The 22484-nt window shown below is 42.9% G+C and overlaps 1 long non-coding RNA gene across 1 annotated transcript; it reads right to left on the bottom strand.

The window, feature by feature from the left end:
• Positions 1-9205: 9205 nt before the first annotated feature.
• Positions 9206-16650, bottom strand: LOC119490408. Its single transcript, XR_005207401.1, has 3 exons — positions 16534-16650; positions 14663-14664; positions 9206-9218 (listed from the first exon to the last, which is right to left on the bottom strand). It is a non-coding gene; the product is annotated as an uncharacterized LOC119490408 (long non-coding RNA).
• Between the last annotated feature and the right edge of the window lie 5834 nt (positions 16651-22484).

Below are 22484 nucleotides of genomic sequence, written 5' to 3'. Positions count from 1 at the left end.
ACAAAGAAAACAGATTTGATTAAACAGGACAGTTTGAATATCATTGTCATTAGTTTCTCAGGAAGCAAAAAAGCCATGTGAATATAAATTATATTTAAGTGTTAAAAAATGCCACCTTGCACTTTGTATGCAGCAATTTATGATGGAAATGTCTTTATTTATGTAAAAAATTCAGGAGGCAGGTGACAATTCAAAATATAAAAATATAATGGAATATAAAGCAGTAAGTCTCTCGGGCATTCTGTATTGTTTTCAAATATTTACACTCCTTTAGATCAATTCTCTCATTTAATGTTAACCCTGCTGAATCAACACACATGTCGGCGTGATTTACGCTTCCCTCCTTTTTTCTGTCTTTTGTTTGGGGAAGTAACCTCTGCATGTGGCACCTATTCACCTCAATGATGCATGAATTCATTTTAATTAATTTATAAACCCCTGGACTCGTTTCAGCAAGATTTCTGTTCATGTTTAAAACTTTCTCTGTGAAGTCAAGAATAAAGTTGTAATATTTTCAGAAAAAAAGTTGTAATATTACAAAAAATAAAGTCATAATATTTCAATAATTTACTCTGACTGGATGAGACAAAGTTTAGAAAATTGGCCGTATGCTGCTCCTCATCAGAAGTGGAAAACCGAAAGTAACAGCAAACACTCCTGATCTGATCATGCATAAATCTCAACATCGTGTGGCTTATTGTACATGCAAATGTTAACTTCACCACCTCCAATAAAGTGCAGCTCAGAGCTGCTTCCCCAAGCTTTTCAGAAGCCCACACAGTGACACTGAGCTACAGGTCAGAGGAGCGCGCCGTGCCACAGAAAACAATGAAAAGCTGCATGCAAGCGATTCAAAAAAAAAAAAGCCTGGTCTTTAGCAGGGGAAGCCTCGTCAGAAAAAAAGCTCAGATGATGGTGGCAAAAGGTCTAATGAACAAATTGTGAAATGTGCATTAAAATGTAGGACTAAAAAACAAATGCACACACAAACGCCCCCCAAGAACACCTCAACGCCCCCCCTTTCAAAAATATTGCTTCTAGCACCCCTCGACGAACGCCTACTCGGGGGCGGTACCGCTGTTATATTAGATAATGAAAGCTATTGGGAGTCACAACTAAATGTCATCTTAGATTAAAGTAAAACAATATATTGACTTACCATACTGTGTTTTTCCTGTATATAGTCATTCATGAGTTGTCAAGACGTTGGGAGTCTGACGCTTGCATTGCTACCGGTGAGCTTTTTCCCTCGCTTGATTTTCATGTCCTCTTCATTCACAATACTCCGCCAACAAATTATATTGTGAATGTGGCTCTCAGATGCATATTGTAATAATTTCTGTCTACATCTTTCTGATATTTCAGGACTATTATTCCAGAAATTTGACAGTATTTCCTTTGGAATATCTCTCACTGTAACCGAGGGGGGATGAAGAAGCTTAGCGAAGGGTCAGTTGGGGTTGACAAAATATGTTTCTGGAACTAGCGGCTTTGTATCTCTATTGCCTTTCAGAAATAATATTAGTTGAATTCTGATGAACACAAAGGAAAAATATGTGCGCTGTGCAGCTGCAGCCTCCAGCCTGCTGCTGCTGGAAACAGGGTTTGTTGGAGCAGAGAGAGCCAAAACAGTAAAGTTGTGGGTGGTAAATCCAAAACAATTAGCTAACGGCCGGGACACACTGCCCGAATCAGCAGTGCACGGCGGCTACCTCGCTGAAACTACTGTGTCTCACGCATGTGGTGTCCACACTTGCCGCGTCTCTGCTGCTGCTGCTGCTGCTGCCAGCCCCTTCTTTCTACATTGTGAGGTTTCTTCAGGGGATACATAGAGTACAAACATAGTTTGCCTTTCATAATGGCCATTTCATTTAATTAAAAATGTAATTTATATTTATTTTAGACAGAAAAAGGTTAGGAAGCGTCGTCTCATTTGTAAATAATAGTAATAATCCACATTTAAAACCCAGTACTTTATTCATTCATGGAGCCAACATTTCATCTACGTTCAAATGGCAAATGGACTTTTATATATATATAGCGCCTTTCTAGTCTTCCAAACACTCAAAGTGCTTTACACTACATATCAGCATCCACCCATTCACTCTCACATTCATAAACTGATGACAGAGGCTACCATGCAAGGTGCCAATTTGCCCATCAGGATCTGATCGTAATACTCATTCACACACACTAACACAGTTTGGGGTTCAGGGTCTTGCCCAAGGACACCGACATGCAGACCAACAGAGGAGCTGGGGATCGAACAACCGATCTTCCAATTAGTGGACGACCGGGTCAACAACTTGAGCCACGGCCCCAGCCGTTTAACAGTCCGTACAATTTGTGTTGAGCTAGCAGAGTCCTTCGTGTTAACACTGAAGTGGAGATAAGCATCCCTTTGTCCTTAGCCTGGGCTGCAGCAGATAAACACTGGAAAACACTGAAAGGGCGTCTCTGTGTTATCTGAGCTTCCATAAGGCCAGGCTGGACCAGGGACAGTTCATGTTAAAGTAGAGGTAGGTGAAATGGAGAGAGAAAGAGCAGGATGGAAAAGAGGAGGGGATAGGTAGGCAAGAAAATTGGAACACAAATTCCTTTGTTAAAGGAAAACTATCAATTTTGCGCTTGCCTTCAATTTCCCCTTGAGGGATGAATTAGTTTGGACTTGGATACTACAAATTTATAACAGGAAATCTGTTACAAACTAGGGCTATAGACTTTTAAGGATGTATGCATTTACCAGACAGGGAGGGCCTAACGAAAAGATACCATTGGTTGCATTACGGCGGGACCGCACTGGAGGCCGGCCACGGAGACGGGACCTTACTGAAACACCGCCACAGAGACGGAACCCCACTGGAACACGTGCTGGTGATGTGCGTGAGAGAGAGAGACGAGTCGAGAGTTGCCACAGTCTGATCAAAATCCAAAACCTTTTCAGGGAAAAGGCGTTGCTCTGCTGGGTCCATATTTTCGTCGGTTCGTTCTGTCACAGTGCAGGGAGGACCCAAATGCAGAGTCAGAGACTGGCAGATTCAATGAAGGTGCTTTTAATTAAAAAAAAAAAAAGAAGCATTACAGGTTTCCAAAAGGCAGGTAGATACAGCTAGCAGCTGGCAAGTGACCAAGACTCCAAGTAGCAACGAACGACGAACCGACAAAGAACAAAGGAAATGAGGCGGTATAAATAGTGACTGAACTGGTTTTAAAGGCAGATACAAAATATATAAATACAAAACTAATTATATAATTAAATGCTAAATGCTGTGAAAATTGTAAAAATATCAACTTGCCATTGTTGGTCTCTTTCTCTGCTGCATATCCCCTTGGCTCCACAATCAGGCCAACAATTCCGGGTGTACACAAGAAATATGAAAGAACTGCTGGAGTTTCATGCACCTCTTTCAAAAGATCTCAGCAATGATTTCCGTGTGAACCGTGTTATTTTTGTCAATAAAACCAACAGCCAAACTAATGAAAATAATTAATTAGGTCCAGCTTTACTCTGGTTCACTTGCTGTTCATAATTATATAAAGTTATTGTGCATGTGCTTGCGTTTCCCTCGTTTTTCAACATGAACTAAGAATTTTCGACATCATCATCATCATAGCGAAGATCCTGAGATCTAAAATGGGGAACCATCTCTCCATCATTGTTTGCAGCAGATAAAGAACAGCGCAGTGTGCACGTCTCATTGTACATATTTAGAAACCAGCAGTCATGCCCTGACAAAAGCCGCAGTGAAATTGTTTATAGAAGGTTCTCATGAATGAAATGCTTTTGTGAAATAAAAAAGATTGTGTGTGCATGTGTTTGTGTGTGTGTGTGTGTGTGTGTGTGTGGGGGGGGTCGGACAGCTTATTCTTGTGTGTACATGTGCATGCATTTGCCTGCATGTGTGTGTGTGTGTAGTTAGGCATGCTGGCATGCGTTTGTGTATTCATGCACGTGAGTTTACACAGCTGTCAGATACTGGGCAACAGCGCAGACATGTATTGTTTGTGCTGCCGTACTTGCCTTTGGCAAAGAAAGACGCTGTGATATGAAGCCAATTGTGCAGTTAGATTACTGCACCGAGCAGCGAGAAAAGATTTCCTCTAACATTCACATCATCATTATGGATTTGGCTGCTGAATGCAAACAAATTGCTTCTTGAAGTGTGGACACATTAAAAACAACTATGGCTGTCCCCTTTGATGAAAAGGACTACAAAACAGAAGATGTTAACCACAAACCGTGGTGGTGTAATCACTCCCGGGGTCTAATTTTAGAGGATATGCTCAGTTTTTTTTCTTTTTTTTTGAACAAAGACATTTCTCAGTGGATTTGGGTTGAACCACAGACAAAGCTTGATGGTCTCTTGAGATGGGGTGGATAGAGAAAAGATGGAGCAGAAGAAGAAAAAGTGAGGAGAGAGCTCAAGGCCAGAATAAACAGGCTAACAGAGAAAAGAACATTTTTCATGTAATCTAGAGAGAAAGCAAAATAATTAGAGGGAAACCAGAATGTCTGAAATGTCACACATTAGGGCAACTAGTGAACATTTAGTTGTTGAATTAAGACTGAAATATAGATCTGCCTCCACTGTACACACAGGCAAAGTGCTTCATACAAAGTGAAGTATGTAAGCCTGTCCTGAGTGTCCCGAACGGAAAGGATTCATCCTCTCAGGAGCATGCGGTGCTCAGTAAATGTCATCGGTCCATTAGTTTTGATATTTCTTATTTTAAAAAGACAAAATCATCCACACGGGATTCTAAATATGCCAAATGTTCTAACAAAGTGTATACCAATGTGATCTAGGGATGTCACATTAAGAGATTTTGCAATCACAAATACGAACATATACGAAGTGTTGGACCCATTTGCAGTCACTTTTCGATGGCACGCTTTGCAAATTAAATATCCATCGTCTACAGCAAATGACAGTTTATTCAAGGCACTTTTTTTTGGTGGATATAAGACTGGAGTGTCAGTTCCCTCTGATATTTTTAAGTGGCACAACTCACACACAAAACAAACTGGCGCACACACGTGTGTTACGTGACTTGCAGGAGATTCGTCTTCACAGGGCAACAATGGAATCAGGACACTGTAGATATCGTGGCTTCTGCAATACTTCCGTTTATGAAACTGTGATGTTATGTAACTACGGTTGTGGCAAAATATGTTAATCCAATATGTGACAAGTTCTTAAAGGAATAGTCTGACATTTTGACAGTTAGAAGAGAAGACTGACACCAGCCAGCATCTGGTAAGCTTAGCTTAGCACTTGGACTGGAAGCAGGGGGAAAACAGTGAGTCTTGCTCTGTCCAAAGGTAACAAACTCCACCTACCAGCACCTCTAAAGCTCACAAATGAACATGTTGTATTTTCTTTGCTTAAAATCCGCACAAAATCGGAAGTGATGACTTGCCATTTCAGTGGGGTTACTGTATGTGCCGGACCATTTGTTGGCCCTGAGCAGTTGCCAGGCAATCAGCAGAGATGCCAGGAAGTTACTGAATCCCAACCTGTGTCTGTTTAAAAATGGTCACAGGGAGGCTGATAGATGCTAAAAGCTGGTGTTGCTTCAATACCGTTTCTCCTCATTGACCTATCTGCCCTGCGTGTTCAGGACAGCAGCAGCCACTTTCTCACTCTTTGCTGCTGCAGCAACTGCTGTCTGTCTCAAAGCCCCCTTTACATGGCTGGACTGTCAGAACATGTCACTGTCACCAGTTGTCCGCACTTACCTCAAACCATTTAACACCATGGGCCCTATTTAAACGATGGTGCATAATCTTTGCGCAAAGTTAGGCGCAAGGGGCAAAGGGGGTTGTATTTAGTCTCTTAATTTATCATAGGTGTGTTTTGTGCATAGCATGAATTAAACCAATCAGAGCGTCATCTCCCATTCCCTTTAAAAGCCAGGTGAGGCTGCCGATTCAGCAAATTGGAGAAGCTTGTGTGCAAATTGAAAGCGTGACATATGTGGTCCTTGCCTGCACTGTCTCCCAGTGCTCTGTCCTATCAACAACACCATTTGATTGAATATGAGCAAATGCACCAATGACCTATTTAACTGGAGCGGCATTGAGGGCAATGCCTGTCCAAATGAGTTTTTGTACCCCCCGCCCCCCCAAAAATAAATTCAATATATAATAATACACATGAAATATGACAAACATGTATTGATAAATAATGAAAATCGCATTGCCTTCCGACGCAACCCACGAGGGGCTCGGACCATAAGGACTGAGAGGACTGACTTGCAGCCGGGCGCATGGCTTGCAGCCGGACACATGGCTTGCAGCCGGGCGCATGGCTTGCAGCCGGACACATGGCTTGCAGCCGGGGCGCATGGCTTGCAGCCGGGGCACATGGCTTGCAGCCGGGCACTGTCAGAGACGCGATACATAATAAGCGGAGACATCACAGAAGGCCTGCAAACTTTGAAGTTGCCTACGACTACACTCGCACAAACAGAGGGATGAGGAGAGGAGACGCTGAGCGCAAACAAAGGCGTGTGTGCACCCTCGTGTGCACTCGTGGACTCATCATGACACATTTTGTTAGAAAAAACATGTGGGGGAAGATTCTGTGACAGAGGAAATGTGCTGCTTATGACATGAGTCCACGGCCGCCGCGGGGTGTCTCTGTCGTTGGCGGGTCACGGCGGTCACGTCAATGACCGGAGGAGCGCTGAAAGCGCGCTACAGGTTGAGCAATACAGATATTCCATTAACATAAATAAAAACATTGTTCTAGATTCAACACTGTTTAACTGACGAGGAGGAGGAGCGCTGCTGTGTGTGTAACAAGCAGTGTATGTGTGTTGTGAAGCTGCTTATGTAGACTCATCTTACTATCTGAATAACACGCCCTTTAAATAGCAGGAAAATACTGCGGCAGACTTTAGAGCAATGGCTCAATCGCTTTCTGCTGCCTCAAGATAGCAATGCGCCAACAAGGCACCTGACCACACCTCATTTTAAGACAAGTACAAGTACATTTGCTACTTTCACAACGTGGGTGCTGGGCGTGAAAATGACAATTGCGTCGGTCAGAAACTAGCAATGACAGTTGCGCTGCGATGTGCGCCACATTGCGCTGGATGTAAGATAGGGCCCCTTAAAATCTCTGCTGGTACACCCTAAAGACAGGACCGCCCCTGGTGTAGACTGGAGTGGTGTATGACGTCATCATGGGGAACACTAAATCAGCTAAATATGGATCTTGGACAAGAGACTAAATGAGCACCGGAAACAGACAACATCAGCTGTCTGTGAACACCAGATGGAAACCAGCCACAGCGTTCACTGGGAAGACCAGGAGTGAGTGGACATTCTGACACCAGAGACCATCTTTGAACAGAAACAAAGGTTACCATCTCCACCCATGACCCTCTGACAGCTACGGTCTGTCAGGCCCATGGGAAAATATGTACTTCTTAAACAGCAGCTACATTTTGCCCATATGAGTCCCTGAGACTAAATCTGACCCATTCTTTGGTCTTTCGTTTTGGAATCTCAGATAAGAAAAAATAATTCCTGTCAAGACCAAAACCCTGGCCACCACAGCACATTTAGATGAAGGGGAGGAAAGGCAGTGGGAATCTGTTTCTATGCCTCCACGTTCTCTCCTACACACCTCCCTCTGACGCATTAACCAGCTAATTAACAACCAGCGCTGTCTAATTGATGTGACTTTGCTCTGACTTCCCTGGGAGGGGAGTCGGCTTTGTGAAGGGGAGGCTTTACACAGAGGTGACTGACTCCAGAGTTTCCAGCCTCTGGATGTGAAACGCAGCATACTGAGCTGAAATATGACAGCAGTGAGGGTCACTAGTAGAGTCTGACAAACTGATCATGACAGATTTGGTCTGAAGACTTACATAGTAAGGATAAAGTCACTCAACACCTGCATCTGTAGGGTTCCACTGACTATATGGCTTGTAGCAGTTAGAGATGTTCTGATACCATTTTCTCTTTCCTGATGCTGATTCTGATACCTGAACTTGTGTATCGGCCAACACCAGTGTGTTCAAAACAAACACACACACATATATATACACCGATCAGCCATAACATTATGACCACTTGCCTAATATTGAGTAGGTCCCCCTTTTGCCGCCAAAACAGCCGTGACCCGTCGAGGCATGGACTTCACTAGACCTCTGAAGGTCTGCTGTGGTATCTGGCACCAAGCCGTCAGCAGTAGATCCTTTAAGTCCTGTAAGTTGCGAGGTGCGGCCTCCGTGGATCGGACTTGTTTGTCCAGCACATCCAACAGATGCTCGATTGGATTGAGATCTGGAGAATTTAGAGGCCAAGTCAACACCTCAAACTCTTCTTCCATTACTCCGTGGTCCAGTTCTGATGCTCACGTGCCCATTCTAGGCGCTTTTGGCCCTACGCAGCCCCATACGCACCAACAGCGATGCACTGTGTTCTGACATCTTTCTATCGGAACCAGCATTAACTTTTTCAGCAATTTGAGCTACAATAGCTCTTCTATTGGATCGGACAACACGGGCCAGGAAAAAAAAACATTATAAAAGATAAAATTAGTGAACTAAACAATCCGCTAAACAGCAAACTGGGTTTCGCACAGATAAAAAAGGGGAAAGCAGACAAGCGGATGCTTGACGGACCAAAAGAAATTGGAGAGCAATGGTGGAGAGGGTAGATAGCATGTGGAGGAAAACACAGTAATGATCAACAGTCACACAAGCATAACGGGCATAGATAACAGTGGGTAAAGTGAAATTACTGACCAGCTGTGCAGAATCCAAACCCCTCCTCCCTCCTTCCCAGTGAATTTACTACCTGCTATTACTACTAAGCCTGCTTCCTATATGCTATATGAAGCAGCAGGGTCTATTGATGCCAATGTCAGTCAGTCAATGCATTCAGCTGTCCAACACACTGATCCACACAATGATAACCACTACCATTAGAACCATACAATTTGCTGTATATTTCTTGTTCACATGGATTGCTTGCCTTTGGGATAGTGGTTTTGGAGACCTGAGGAAAGTGTAAGACAAAAGCTCATGGAATGTTCAAAATGGAAAGGGTGATGTGGAGAAAAGGTCAGGAGGATCACCAAAGTTATTATGAATCGTGTTCCTAGGGCCACGAATGTCAAGAGCAAATTTCATGTTAATATAGCCAGAAGTCGTAGCGGTATCCTGCTCTAGATCAAAGCTGGAAAGATGGACAGACAGACCTACAACACCAACCAGAAGGTTCAGAGTCATACATTTATGAGAAAAAAACTCTATTAAACTCTCAGATATTCTGAGATTAAAGTGGAAAATGTACGAGAAAAAACTCCCAAATTTGGGTGAAAAAACATTTGAAAATTATTTTAAAAAGTATAAATTCATATATTTACAAGAAAAAGTGCAAAACCTGTAACACCAACACGCGGTCTGAATATCACTCCTAAAGTCATATAATGGTGAGGATGGCCTCTGAGCGAGGCAAAGGTCCTGACAGACACATATATGTGTTTTCTCTCTGTTATTTTATGAACATAATGCTAACATCGGTATCCTGTTGGACGGTTTTATTTTGACACCGGGGAACATTGCTGTTTCCGATGACCTCTCTGATGGACGGCCTCTGAGCAAGGCGAACGTCCTGAAAGATACACATTCTCTTTCTTTCATGTACTTTCTCTGTTCTTTTATAAACATAAAGAAATACTAATAGTCTATTATAGAAGTTACAGGAAAGTAGAGATGAACAACGTCTAACTTTGACTACACGTAGGCGCGTCTTTTATTTCTGCACAGCTAACACTAAAAAAACAACTGTTGACAAGACGTTGTTCCGAACACGCTGCGTTACCATAGTTACACACTGATGTTTTTAAAGGTCTGTGCCTAACTATCACTGTGTCAGTGTGAAGGGAAAACAACACAGAAAAAGGCACATGGGACGTCTGGAATACCCTATTTCCCCCGCGACCCCGCCCAGGATAAGCAGATGAGAATGGATGGATGTATGGAGAGTCCGCTACAATATAATGTATTTTGCACTTGCCCCCCAGCTAAATCATTTTTTTTTTTACCTGCAATGGTCCAAATACACAGTCATAGAGCTGTCACACAATCATAGCATAGGGGAATTGCAGGGGAACAGCTACAGTTAATGTTACAATTACAGTACAGACAATACAGTACAAATATTAATTGATATTTATTTTTCTCATCTGACTCAATGTTTTTGTTTTTATCAAAAGACTGTTTTCAAGGTCAATAATTAACAAAAAACTTGGATCTTAAACTGGAAACATAAACCTTTATGCTCAGCATTAGCTGTTTCCATCATGTGAACATTGTTTTTAGGTTTCATGCAATGTCTACATTTTACATCTGACATATCTGACTTTTTCAAATGTAAAATAAATGTGTTTTAGATGTGATACAAAATAATGAGCTTTTTTTGTGTGGCCGTTTTTCATACTTTCATCTAAAGACAACAGGCAAAGAAATCGGTCATATTTTATAAAACACCTGCTGATGGTCATACAAACACGACTGCCACCTTTTTACACACAGATATTACAGGGAGTTTGTGCTAGACAAATATTTGACAGACCAACACCAGCACATTGTTTATTGGTCAAATGCATTTCCATTCTAATTCACTGTGAACCCTGACCCTCCGAACAAGAGACCATCACATGGTCTAAAAGAACAGAATAACAGGCATTTAGTTTGCGGGAAACGTATCACTACGCTGTGTTACAGAGGCTGTTCACTTACAAGACAAAGATACATACAAGAAGTGTGATATTGGTAGAAGTATATATATATATATATATATATATATATATATATATATATATATATATGTAATAAATAATGTTATCTATTGCGTGTATGAGAGTCTGGGGTTGTGTGTGTGTGTGTGTGTAGATCTGTCTCTGAGCTGCAGTGGATTTTCCATCGGGAGCCAGAGGAGCTGGATTAAGGACAAGAGTAGATTAGTGTGGGGAATAGGGTTGGATGGTGGGGTCACAGATGACAAGCTAGTCATGTAGCAATACAATGTCATGTATAACTTTCAATAAAAAAAAAAAAAAAACTACTACTAAACTATGTTTTTTCTCATTTATGGTGTAAGCAAACAGCTTGATGTGATATATCTTGATACGACTATGATTCCTGTCAAGCTAAAGAGACAGATCCATAAGACGACAGGCAGAGAGAGGCAGGCGTTCAGTGAAGAACAGATAGGAGCACATCAACAGGCGGAGTGACGGGCAGACAGACAGACAGACAGGGATACAGAAACAGATGAGATAGCATGCGAGAGATGGACTGACTTCAAAGCCTAAATGACTGTTGCCTTCTAAACAGAATCTTAAACTGATATAGCTTGATCATCAGCCCAAACTGCCACTATAGAATATTTTTGTCTTCCACTCCACCAGATTCATAGGGGATTGGGAAAGAGGTGCCAGGGACCAACTTTAGTGGTAGTACGCTTTGTGTATTTGTGTATAATCTTTCCCTATCCTTAATGAGTGTTATAGTTGCCTAAGCATACTTTACTTGCCATAACAACAATGTTAACCTCCCTTAACCATGCTGTTGTCATGTACAGATACTGCACTGTAAAATGTGAGATCTGTGAGGAAAATGTTGGCATTAAATGTTTAAAGGGACTCTATGTAAGAATCAGAAATGCTTGTTAACAGCGACACCTGTGGCCGTTAAGTCAACGAAAGTCAGCGTCCTGTTGCTCGCGCTTGTGCTCGCTCTACATAGACATGACTGAGCATTGCTCAAAACAGTGAGGCGACACACGTCAGCTAAAACCACAATATCACTCTATATTTCACCTGCTTGGCAGCAATGTTAGCTGACCAGACGGAGGTCTCTCCATGAATCAATGCTGATACTGTGTTTTCCTACTTCAGCCTCCCGACCACGGTCGGAGGGAACAGGGGAGACACCGGAGTTTTGGTCGGAGACGATAACGTTACTCTCTCCGGAGCCCCGTCACTTCACTCAGCAGCATGGAACAAGACAAGGGGAAACCTCTGTTGGTCTGGAGGAGCTGCAGCAGTTATTTCTGCACAAACTTCCACTATACATTCACTCGATATTCTCAGAGCTAAACTAACTCTCTTGCGGTGTGTAGTGTGCACACATGCACGTGAGAGGTGGAGCGAGTGAGAACGAGCGCGGTGTGTGAGTGAGGGCAGGCAGAGGAGCAGAGGAGCAGAGGATCAGAGTACAGCAGCGACTCTGGCCCTGGAGACCAAAGCTACGGTCTCCTCCGTGTCTTCTGACCACGGTCGGGAGGCTGTAGCAGGAAGAGTTAACTCTGTTTTGCAAGACGGGCTTCACTAGATATAACTTTGCGGTTTTGGTGCTTCCGTGTAGTTTGTGTTGGAGTCTGAGTCTGAACAGCGTAGCCACACGTGAGCGCGCATGGGACACCGACCCGCAGTGATTCATACGTGTTAGGACTTACAAACAGAACCTTTAAAAACCATTGGCTTTGAATTTGTTTACAGTTGTGCATGGAGAGTCCAATGGGTCAACATCAATGAACACGATACAGAGGTTGCCAAACTAGTAGAGACGAGACAAAAAGAATTCTGTTGGCTTTAAAATTAAAAGACGAAAACATGTACAACTCCCAGACCGGACAACGCCGTGGTAGCGACCTGTCAGTCACAAGGTAGCGACGCCCTAAAGCATCCCCTGCTCTATGGTCTATTTGACTCTAAATGGGACCATAATTTACTAAATGAACATCATGCTGTATTGAAAAAGACTTGAAACTAGCGATTGAGACCATAAACTCATGTTTACAATGTCTACTGAGGTAATAAATCAAGAGAGAAGTAGGCCCATTTTCTCATAGACTTCTATACAATCAGACTTCTTTTTGCAACCAGAGGAGTCGCCCCCTGCTGGTTATTAGAAAGAATGCAAGTTAAAGGAACTTCAGCATTGGCTTCACTTTCCAGAACTGGAGGTTGCTGCCTGGTCCCGACCAATTGGAAGCGAGTCTGTCCTGCAGACGTCATTTTAGATCAACATGGATGCTGCAGTAGCATCGATTTAAGAGTTGTTATATTCACAAGTCGACGTACAGAAGTACATTCCGAGATCTACACACTGAAGCTTCTTGCCATTTATGTGGCAATTTTTCTGTTGCTAGTTTTCTGGCTTTTGGACAGGACGATGATGTCCCCGTTTTTAATCCTGCCTACAAAGCTCTGAGTTGTTGTTTTTTCCAACCAGGGGAAACGGCTGTCAGTGAGCACAACAATAGACCTCTTTGAATCGCGAAACAAATCAGAGATATGTGCAGTGATTCAGAGGATTTGATCAGATTTTTGGGGAGCCTGGTTGCTAACAGGCACACAGCTAAACAAACCCTCCGTCTTTCTGCATATTGTTGAAATTAACTGGATGAACATGTTATTTCCTCAGGGAACTGGCAGTGTTTGGAGTGCATTAAGGATGGGTGAGTGGAGGCTGTCACTGGTGCCTTTGTGTGGAAGTGGTTCAGATGTGTTTTCCTTTTAAGACATCTATTCCAAGATGCATTTGTGTGGTTTCAGCTTTTTTTTCTCTTGCACTGCAGTCCATTTCACATGGCTGTTTGTTCTCTTGATACAGTTCCTTGTCTCCTTTATGTGGTACACTTGGTTTTAGCCTGGTGGGGTTCTTTCAAGCTCTCTGGCAGGGATATTCACTGTCTCTGGGGCCATCCTATAGTGAATTGTGGGTCAGACAAAACAGGACTGGGCCACTTCTGTTACAAAGCCCCACTGGGCAAGGCCCAGCGCCATCAGATGGCTCGACAGTCAGTTTCTATCGCAGTGCTCGGTGGGGCCAGATGGACACACTGCAAAAAGATTGCAAACGTAGCAAATGATTTTATGTTTTTGCTCAGATTCATTTAAGGTGCATCAAATAAAAATGTTGACCGCCTGAAATTACCACTGCAGGACTTCATAGGCTTCGCCTTCCCCACATATCGATAGTGTTTAACGTGGGTTGGCTCTCCGGTCATTAAATCAACTGACTGGAAGATAAAAAATCAATCGCTGCATCTGGTCATCGTAAGATTTCAGTACTGTTTGGTGATTATAAGATATATTACCAAAATCCACTTAGCTTGAAAGATTTGTAAACATGAGAGACTGTTACTGTTACTTCTTGGACGACAAATACACGCAGTTCCCTGGTGCTGCTTTAAGGCACGTTTTCCTATTTGGAGATTTATTTCCTTGTCTCTTTAAAGATGTGTGTCAAAAGAAGTCATATTAACATAAGCTAAGTGAAAGCTATTAAAATATACTACCAGTGCAGTGTGATTTTCTAAGTAAATACATCTAGAAGAAAGGTTAAGTCATTTCCATTTTTTGCAGTGCGGCGATGGCCTACACATTTCCTCTCTTCCCCCTTGGGGTTTACTGGGGGCCGCCCTGGAAGCACTGTCTTCTCCCTACAAACTTTTGCAGCATCTGCGTCTGGACGTCGTGAACAGAGGCATCAGTGAGCCAACAGTCCCTTAGGCTTTTGGGGCGGCTGAGGGTCATTCATTCTGCCCCGCAATGCTCAGAGCTTCTGCTCTTCTTTGTCACAAGCGACCCCCCCCGCCCCCTCCCTGTCTCCCTCCCCCTCCCGCCACTTCTTGGAGCGCTTCCAGCCTCCAGGCAAGGAGCCTGTGATGAGAGAAGGAAAGAAGGGGGGGGGTGGGGGGGAGGAGGAGGATGAGGGGGTTGGATGGATAGCCTGGCTCTGATCCAGACGTTAGCACTGGAGGAGGAGGAGGAGGAGGAGTAAGGCTGTGTTTGTTTCTCAGCCAGTGTTCAGAGAGAGACAGAGGCACTGTGAATGGATTTTGGTGATATCCCGAAGTAGCTAGGGATCATGGGAGTTGTTGTCTTCAACACCCTTGCTGTCATTGCAGTCAGCTTCTCTGTTAGGATTCCTTCACGAATGAACTTTAATGGTTTTGATTTCACATAATAATAATAACCACCTTTAGTTTTTAGCCTTGACTGTGGAATGGATTTTACCCTGAGGATCTCAGGCGGCGTGTTTTCGGAATCATCTTGTTGTGTACTGTTTAGCTGTAAAAGAAACCTGACAACCTGACACTGACTGCACTGTTTGAACAATTCACTGTTCCTGTGGCGACACTGAACTGCAATAGCAATTGTCATACAATGCACATGTACTGTAGTTACATTAGAGCAGAATACCATAGGAGACAGAGCTGGTTGATATTGCTACTCAATTTTTAAAATCCGGATAAACATGCAAAAACAACACGTGTTTTATTGAGAACTTTGGAGACACCATGACGCCACCATTTATCAGCCTGCCCTTCTTGTACTCAGATGAAAAATCCTTCTTTCACATTCTCTGCAAGACATGCAGCATTATAACACTACTGACAATGTGCAGTAAATGCACAAGCAGCTCTTATCAACAGGCGTTTCGCATGTTGTGTTCTCAAGGCTGAATTTCAAACTAATAGCCATGCATCTCTTTTCAGTCAAATTCACATTGTGAAACGTGCGTATGCCAAGGTATCTGCATTGTTTCATGAAGGAAGCAGAAGCTTTCAGCAGGCAGACCCAGATCTCTGAAGGGCCATTACTACAGAAGATGAGAATCAGGACAAAAAAATTAAATTGCAGCATTTCTGTTGGTGCTTGAGAAACAACAACGACGACAACAACAACAACAAAAGCAACAAAATCTCCATGGTCTTAAAAAGGAGAATAAATCAACATGATGGCAAAATGGCTGCGCCACATCGCTCTCATTTTCTTGTTTTATTCACCCTCCGTCTGTCTCTGCTGGAGAGCTCCACCTACGTACTGCAGAGACAAATGAAAGGAAGAGAGGCTCCTATTGCTTCTAGATGATTGCCCCACCCCCCCACCCACCCCATACGGCAAACACACAAAACCCCACACAACATACACAGAATGCCCATGTCTGCATGAAGTCTGGAAAGCTGAACTGGCAGAGAATGAAGGCACTGCAGCAGTTCTATGTGCACTCTTTACAAATACACTCCCAGGGTCAAAACCAGAGCCGCCAACACAAAAATAATAAATGCCTGTTTGTAGCATTCTTGCTACAGCCATGTTTAAACCACACACATTTTTCCTTGTCACGCGAAGGCCTGACATACCTGTGATCTATCCAGCCCAGTCACCGGGGAAACATGTTGGCATTGTACGTTTCTGCAAACCCACGTATACATTGAATGTCAAGATTTGTTGTTGTTGTTGTGCATTCAGGGTGATGTAGAACAATGAGCGACGCGCAGAGCAATGGACGTAGTGTATCGAGCGTCCGTTACCGAAAGTTAACCAGTATAACAAGCGATCAAGTGCACAAAGGGCAAGTGGGAAGGTTGGTGGATGGTTCAAACAAACACAGGACTTTGACCCATGAGACCGCTGCGTGAAAACTAAATATCACACCTCGACAACTCTGAGGTACATGAAATAGATTTTTTATTCCCTCAGTAACAGTCACAGGCCCTGTTCGGACCTGGTATTAAGATGCGTCCTCAGTGATCCGATCACAAGTGGACAGGTTTAAGTGAGTCTGTTCACACCTGGCATCAGAACGCGTCTCCACATGCGTCTTGATCCGATCTCACTTCCCCGCTGTATATGCAAATAAACACGTATAAAACACATGGCTAATACAGCAGACGCTGTGATACTACAGAAATGAATGTCAGTAGTAATATTGTAAATTCGGGTACATTTTGTTAACATTGAAATATAAAGTTATTGTCCCGGCGGTCCTCGAGGATTTCCGCGCCACTGGCACCGCTGCCTTTGCCAGACTATAGCTGGGCACATAGCTCCAGAGAGCCGGAGAGGAGAGAGAACAGGCGGGCAGGCGGACAAAGCAGCGGAACAAAAAGTGACAAGTCTCCGACAATATGATGATAATGCACTTCACGTGCCGAGTCTGATAGTCTGTAGAAATGTAGCCTATAGATAAGGTATACTGTGGCAACTGTAGAAACCTGCTCAGTCAGCTGCTTCATGTTGCCAGATAGAGTCACACCTCTAGCAGGGACCGACACAAATGATGCACCCCTAAGTGTTAGTATTTAGACTTCTCTTACTGTTTTTTTGGCAAAATATTAATTACAATTACAGACACAGACAAGACCAAGTTTGAAAAGCTTGAACTTGAAACATATGTGAAATCTCCATTTATTTTCCCAATGGAAAAATATGCTCACTGAATAATGGTTAAGTCAGCACAGGATTAGTGTGTTCAAAAGGTGGCAGATGTCTGACATGTGGCTAATTTAGGGAACGCTGGGTTATTATGCCGTGCTCTTGGGGTAATAAACAGGCTGACATTTGCCTCACTGTGCCATATGATGGCGGTGGCACTGATCAAGGCCACATACTGGCACCGGTCCCTTTCCTGTGGCACTGCCTCTGCCTGCTTGAACATCATGTGTGTTTTTAGCGGCTGTATCCCCCCCCACACTCCCATCACTCCTTCTCTGCAGACCAGAAACCACAAGATAGATGCCGACATCGTGTATTTCACACTCCATCGAATTGAACATCCCCTCTTTGAAATCTGCAAGCTCAATCTTATCTTAACAAGGCAGGGGTCCAGACAGATAGTGTTTGAGAGATATGCAGACATTTTCAAGGAATAGATACAGTGTATATACTGTATATATATATATATATACACACACACACCCACACCCACACCCAAAAAAAATGCTGGGTTGAAAAAAATAACCCAACCTAATTTTAACAGTGCATACTCCGATTAACGTAACCTGTGACGGACTTGTTAGCCCGTGCGAACACAGCCTCCCTCTTTCATTCCTTCAACCACCCTCTTGAAAAGGTTGGCATTGCGATATTTTCGCGTATCTAAAAACCTGTTGATATCGAAAGTCTTTCATAATGTTTAAAAGTAGGCGTGTTTCTCCTTCTGACCAGAAATGTGGGTTTTTCTTTTGGGCATGAATCTCTGCAAACTGTCAGCTACTTGGCTTGTGTACAACACACAGAGCTGGCCATAAACAGGCAAGACGGGCAAACTGTGCTAAAAACCCCAATTGGGATGCATATTCTGAATGTGCTGTATACATGTCCAAAGAATGCTCTTAAAACCTGAATAATATCGGCGTATCCCATGTCCTAATCGGAAAATTCTCCAATGGGAATAAGGCGTAATTCCATACATGACCCGTATCAAATTCGGAAGATTGTCAAATTCAGAATAATAGTGGAATTTTAGTGTGCATGTAAACTTAATCAATACTCAATACACAAGCCATTGTAGTATAAAACAAAGCATTGTTACAGTAAAATTGTTACAGTAAAATAGTCAATGTCAAACTTCTTTTAAATGAACAGGAAACATGGCATTTATTGTGAAAATTCAATTGGCTTTAGGTCGAAGTGATAGTCTGCAAATACTGTAGTCTCCCTTTTCTGGGTCAGCCCTATGTTGGGGTGTATGTATGGTTGGGTTGGTTAGGTTTAGGCATGAGTAGTGAGATTTGTAAGGGTTAGGGTAAGAATGTAAGCCAATCAAAGGCAGAGTAGGGTCAGTAGGGTTTCGACCGTCAGAATAATGGCATGGCAACAGCGGAGTCTTTTGACTATTAATTTCATGATACCTGAAAAATTCCATGTAGGCTATCCCCCAGTTAAAACTATTTTCTATTTTCTACCACTACTATCACACTCACCCTTATCACCCCTTATTTTCATGTGAATGCTCTGAATGTACACATAAAGCCCCTTCTCATACAGAAGCACACATACACATTACATATAAGTTCCTGCAAATGCTTCTGTGTGCCAAGCTCAAAACTTCTGAGACTTGAGATTTCTTGGCCTAAACTGCAGGAATATTTCCTAACACAGAGCTATATTTTACATGGAGAACAAAGTGTACTCACTGATCTCTCGGGCAAACGGACTCAAGCACGGAGAGACAAAAGGAAACCCCAGCCTATGAAAAAGAGGCGTGAAAATGAGCATGCTGGCTGGCTTAGCGGCAAGTTACATGCATCGCTCTCAGGGTCGACCCAGCTTGGCTTATCATAAAAGGCTTCCTCTGAGACATCCTTTTGCAGGATATCAAAGACCTTCTGTGGTGGAGATCCAACTTGAGAGAGATCAAATGGAAATAAAGAACCTTCACCTTCCTACAGTCCTTCAGTGTTTGGCATAGCCAGTCTGGATGATGAATACTATGGTACACCGTTGGCAAAAGAAGCCTTTTTCCCATGAAAGGTGAGGATAGATGGGGGAGAGTAGTTTCTCTTCTGTTATTTTTTCCACAAAAGGCTGCAAGGCCTCACCTATAGCCCCAGCATTTCTGTTTAGAGCTGTGCAACAAATACCCATTCCTGTCTTCACAAATATTTGTTTGCCTCGTCATGCAGCACACAATATTCCCATATGATGGGAATTCATATATAAATGCAGTATATATACAGTATATATATATGACTGATTCTATGATCATTGTATCCTCTGGATGAGTAAATCATGCTCAGTCTAAAACATGTGTGTCATCAAGGTTCAGATTTGAGTTACGACTCCAAGGACTAGTAGTTACAAATTTTGATGCAAATTGTGACTCGCAGCTGTAACCGTTACCAGGTTACAGTAGGTATATAAGGGCGACACCTACCAGCGGCACGTTGACATGCAACATGTTGGGATACACAATGTTGACGCCCATCAGCTCCTCAGGAAAGCAGAAAATGGATCACTTTCACTTCCCTGATCAGCACATACCTGCTGGCGTACCTGGACTACTACTTCTTTCTTTATGATGCTTTCAGTGTACGGGCATTGAATAATGCACCTCAAATGACATGATAGCAGACCCTGCAAATGCTGCCGATGCATATTGCAATTAAGACATTGTGTATCGTTGTGCGTTTGAACCACATCTTTGGTAGGAAAGGTGGGCAGGTGTAGCATTTCAGACGGTACATGTGAAGCCTGGTCTCCTAAAAATTACATTCCCATACAACAAAATTGCATCGTCAATTACATTTCGAGGGAAACATATTTTCTCCCAGACTCTGTTTCTTTTTAATGTATCACAAATGTAATTCTAATCAAAGTCGGCACAAGTCCGAGTACACTCTTAAAAATAAGGGTTCCAAACGGGTTCTTCCTGACGGGCTGAGGTTCTACCAAGAACTATTTACCTCTGAAGAACCCTTTTTTGAAGAAAGGGGCTGTGTCAGAAATCTGAGTTTGCCATTTTCTAGTGCTGTCCGAATGTATAGTGAGAATTATTATACCCTATATAGTGGACTCAAAGTATCCCACAATGCATCGTGAAAAGTAGTGGACGATGGTTACTAACAGAGCACTACTGTATATACCATCATACATTGCGCTGAAAGAAAAATGGCAGACAGAGGAGAGGAAAGAGAGCAGCGCGATTGAGACAAATCCATGAGTTGTGGCGCGAAAATAATGTATTTAATGTGAGCAGAGCGGCGCATCACAACACAAACGGCCACAAAGTACTTTGTATTTATTCATTTGGGAAAATATGCTTATTGCCCCCATATTCACAACGACCGTTAATTCTTACCTTTCACAATAAAAGCCCTAGACATATACGCTGCATCACTGCTTACCTCAGAGCATTTCGCTACGAGACAATTCAACAAAATAGCTCACAAATATATTTATCACACACACAGAAATACAATGTCAGTATTTCAAGACCACATCCGATATTGATGTTCACGTCAACACTGGTGCGAAGTACACAACTTTACAAAGTAATGCAGAAAAAGTAAATGTTGTTAGACCATCAAACTGAACCTATAAAGAGCTTTAATTCACACTTCCAAATAGACGCCTACTCACACACATAAACATACACATTAATGTGATGGTATACTGGGGGAAAGGCAGCAGAGACATGGCATGCTAGGAGCCATGTGGGGATTGTGTATTAGACTCCACGGTCTAACCAGACGAGGGCCGAAGCAGCATATGGTGAGAATCTGTGGCGACTCCATTCCGGACTGCTCTCTGCGGAGCTCTGCCATTTTGCTGCCTCTGCCTTCCCTTTCATTTAATTTTCCTCTGTCTGATGTGGACTGAGCAGCAGACCGTATGCATTAGGACACTCACAAGAGACAGGAAATGTACGTACACACACACACACACACACACACACACACACACACAGACATACAGTTAATACGTAAATGCTCAAAGTATACACACTGAAACACACTGAATTAACGTGCAGCTGAAGACAACAACACACTCGGATACAGATACTGTCATTTACCAGTTGTAGACCCACACACACACACACACACACACACACACACACACAAAGCAGAGCCATTAAGTTTAGCCTGCTGTGCTGAGCCCCAGCAGGCGGCCTCTCTGCGAGGAGTGGAGGAGGATACAAATGACAGTGTGTATTGAACACACACTCATCAGTCTGCTAATGCTAAGGAAGCCTGGCACTGGAGGAGGTGAGGCTACTTATGAGGACCCTCCAGACATGTGGGCTACCAATAGAAGCAAGTATCTACACACAAACAGTCACCCACAGACAGGGGACGTCTGATACCACAGGACAGCTTGTTGTAGGCCTCGCCGTGGGCGGAGGAGAGAAAAGTGTGATGTGGCAATCAACACTTATCGCAGAATTATAGTTATAATTAGTTTTGCATATTGCAAATGACTCATCTCATCAAAACAAAATTTACATGGGCTCTTCAAAATATCTTCTAACACTGGCAGCATCCACAGCTGACATGCATTATAGCTCTGCAACCATGAAGAACCCACAAAGCAGCCCTCATACATAATTCCATACAATGATTAAGTAGCAACATCCTCCCCGAAATCCCCTCGCAGCATGAGCAGGATGAGAGGTTTTTCCTACACTGACATCTGAATCATTTTCTTCCCATAGCACTTAACATGAATTATGCTTGCTTAACTTAAAGGGTGAGTCATTAGGGGAGTCCTTTAAAAAAACAAGGAACTTCCTAGAATATTTCTAACCATTTTATCATTATTGGTTAACAAGTATACGTAGCAAAACAATAGCTGCTAAAATAACTTGTTAGCAGAGCTAATTAGGAGCATTAGGTACATTTCCATTCACCTGTTTACATGTGCAATTTCAATTTGTGCATAAAGTGGAGCTGCCGGTAATTTGGAATTTTAATGCTTTGTTTAGGTGAAAAGGTGCCGACGCACCGGCACCAGACATCAGACATCAGACATCGGGCCCATTCAGTCTTGTGAAGGGCTCATTGCATGGGTGGAATATGGTCTCAAAAAAGTACAAAATGCAAGTCTCCTACAAAAATAATCCAAGGCACACTGTAGTGTTTGAACAAAATTAAAATGCCTTTATTTTACATGGCAATAATTGTTTAAAATGACCAACGCGTTGCGACCAACATAGGTCTT

Source organism: Sebastes umbrosus, chromosome 6, assembly GCF_015220745.1.
Source record: "Sebastes umbrosus isolate fSebUmb1 chromosome 6, fSebUmb1.pri, whole genome shotgun sequence".
NCBI lineage: Eukaryota > Metazoa > Chordata > Actinopteri > Perciformes > Sebastidae > Sebastes > Sebastes umbrosus.
This window is presented reverse-complemented; position numbering and strand designations above follow the sequence as displayed.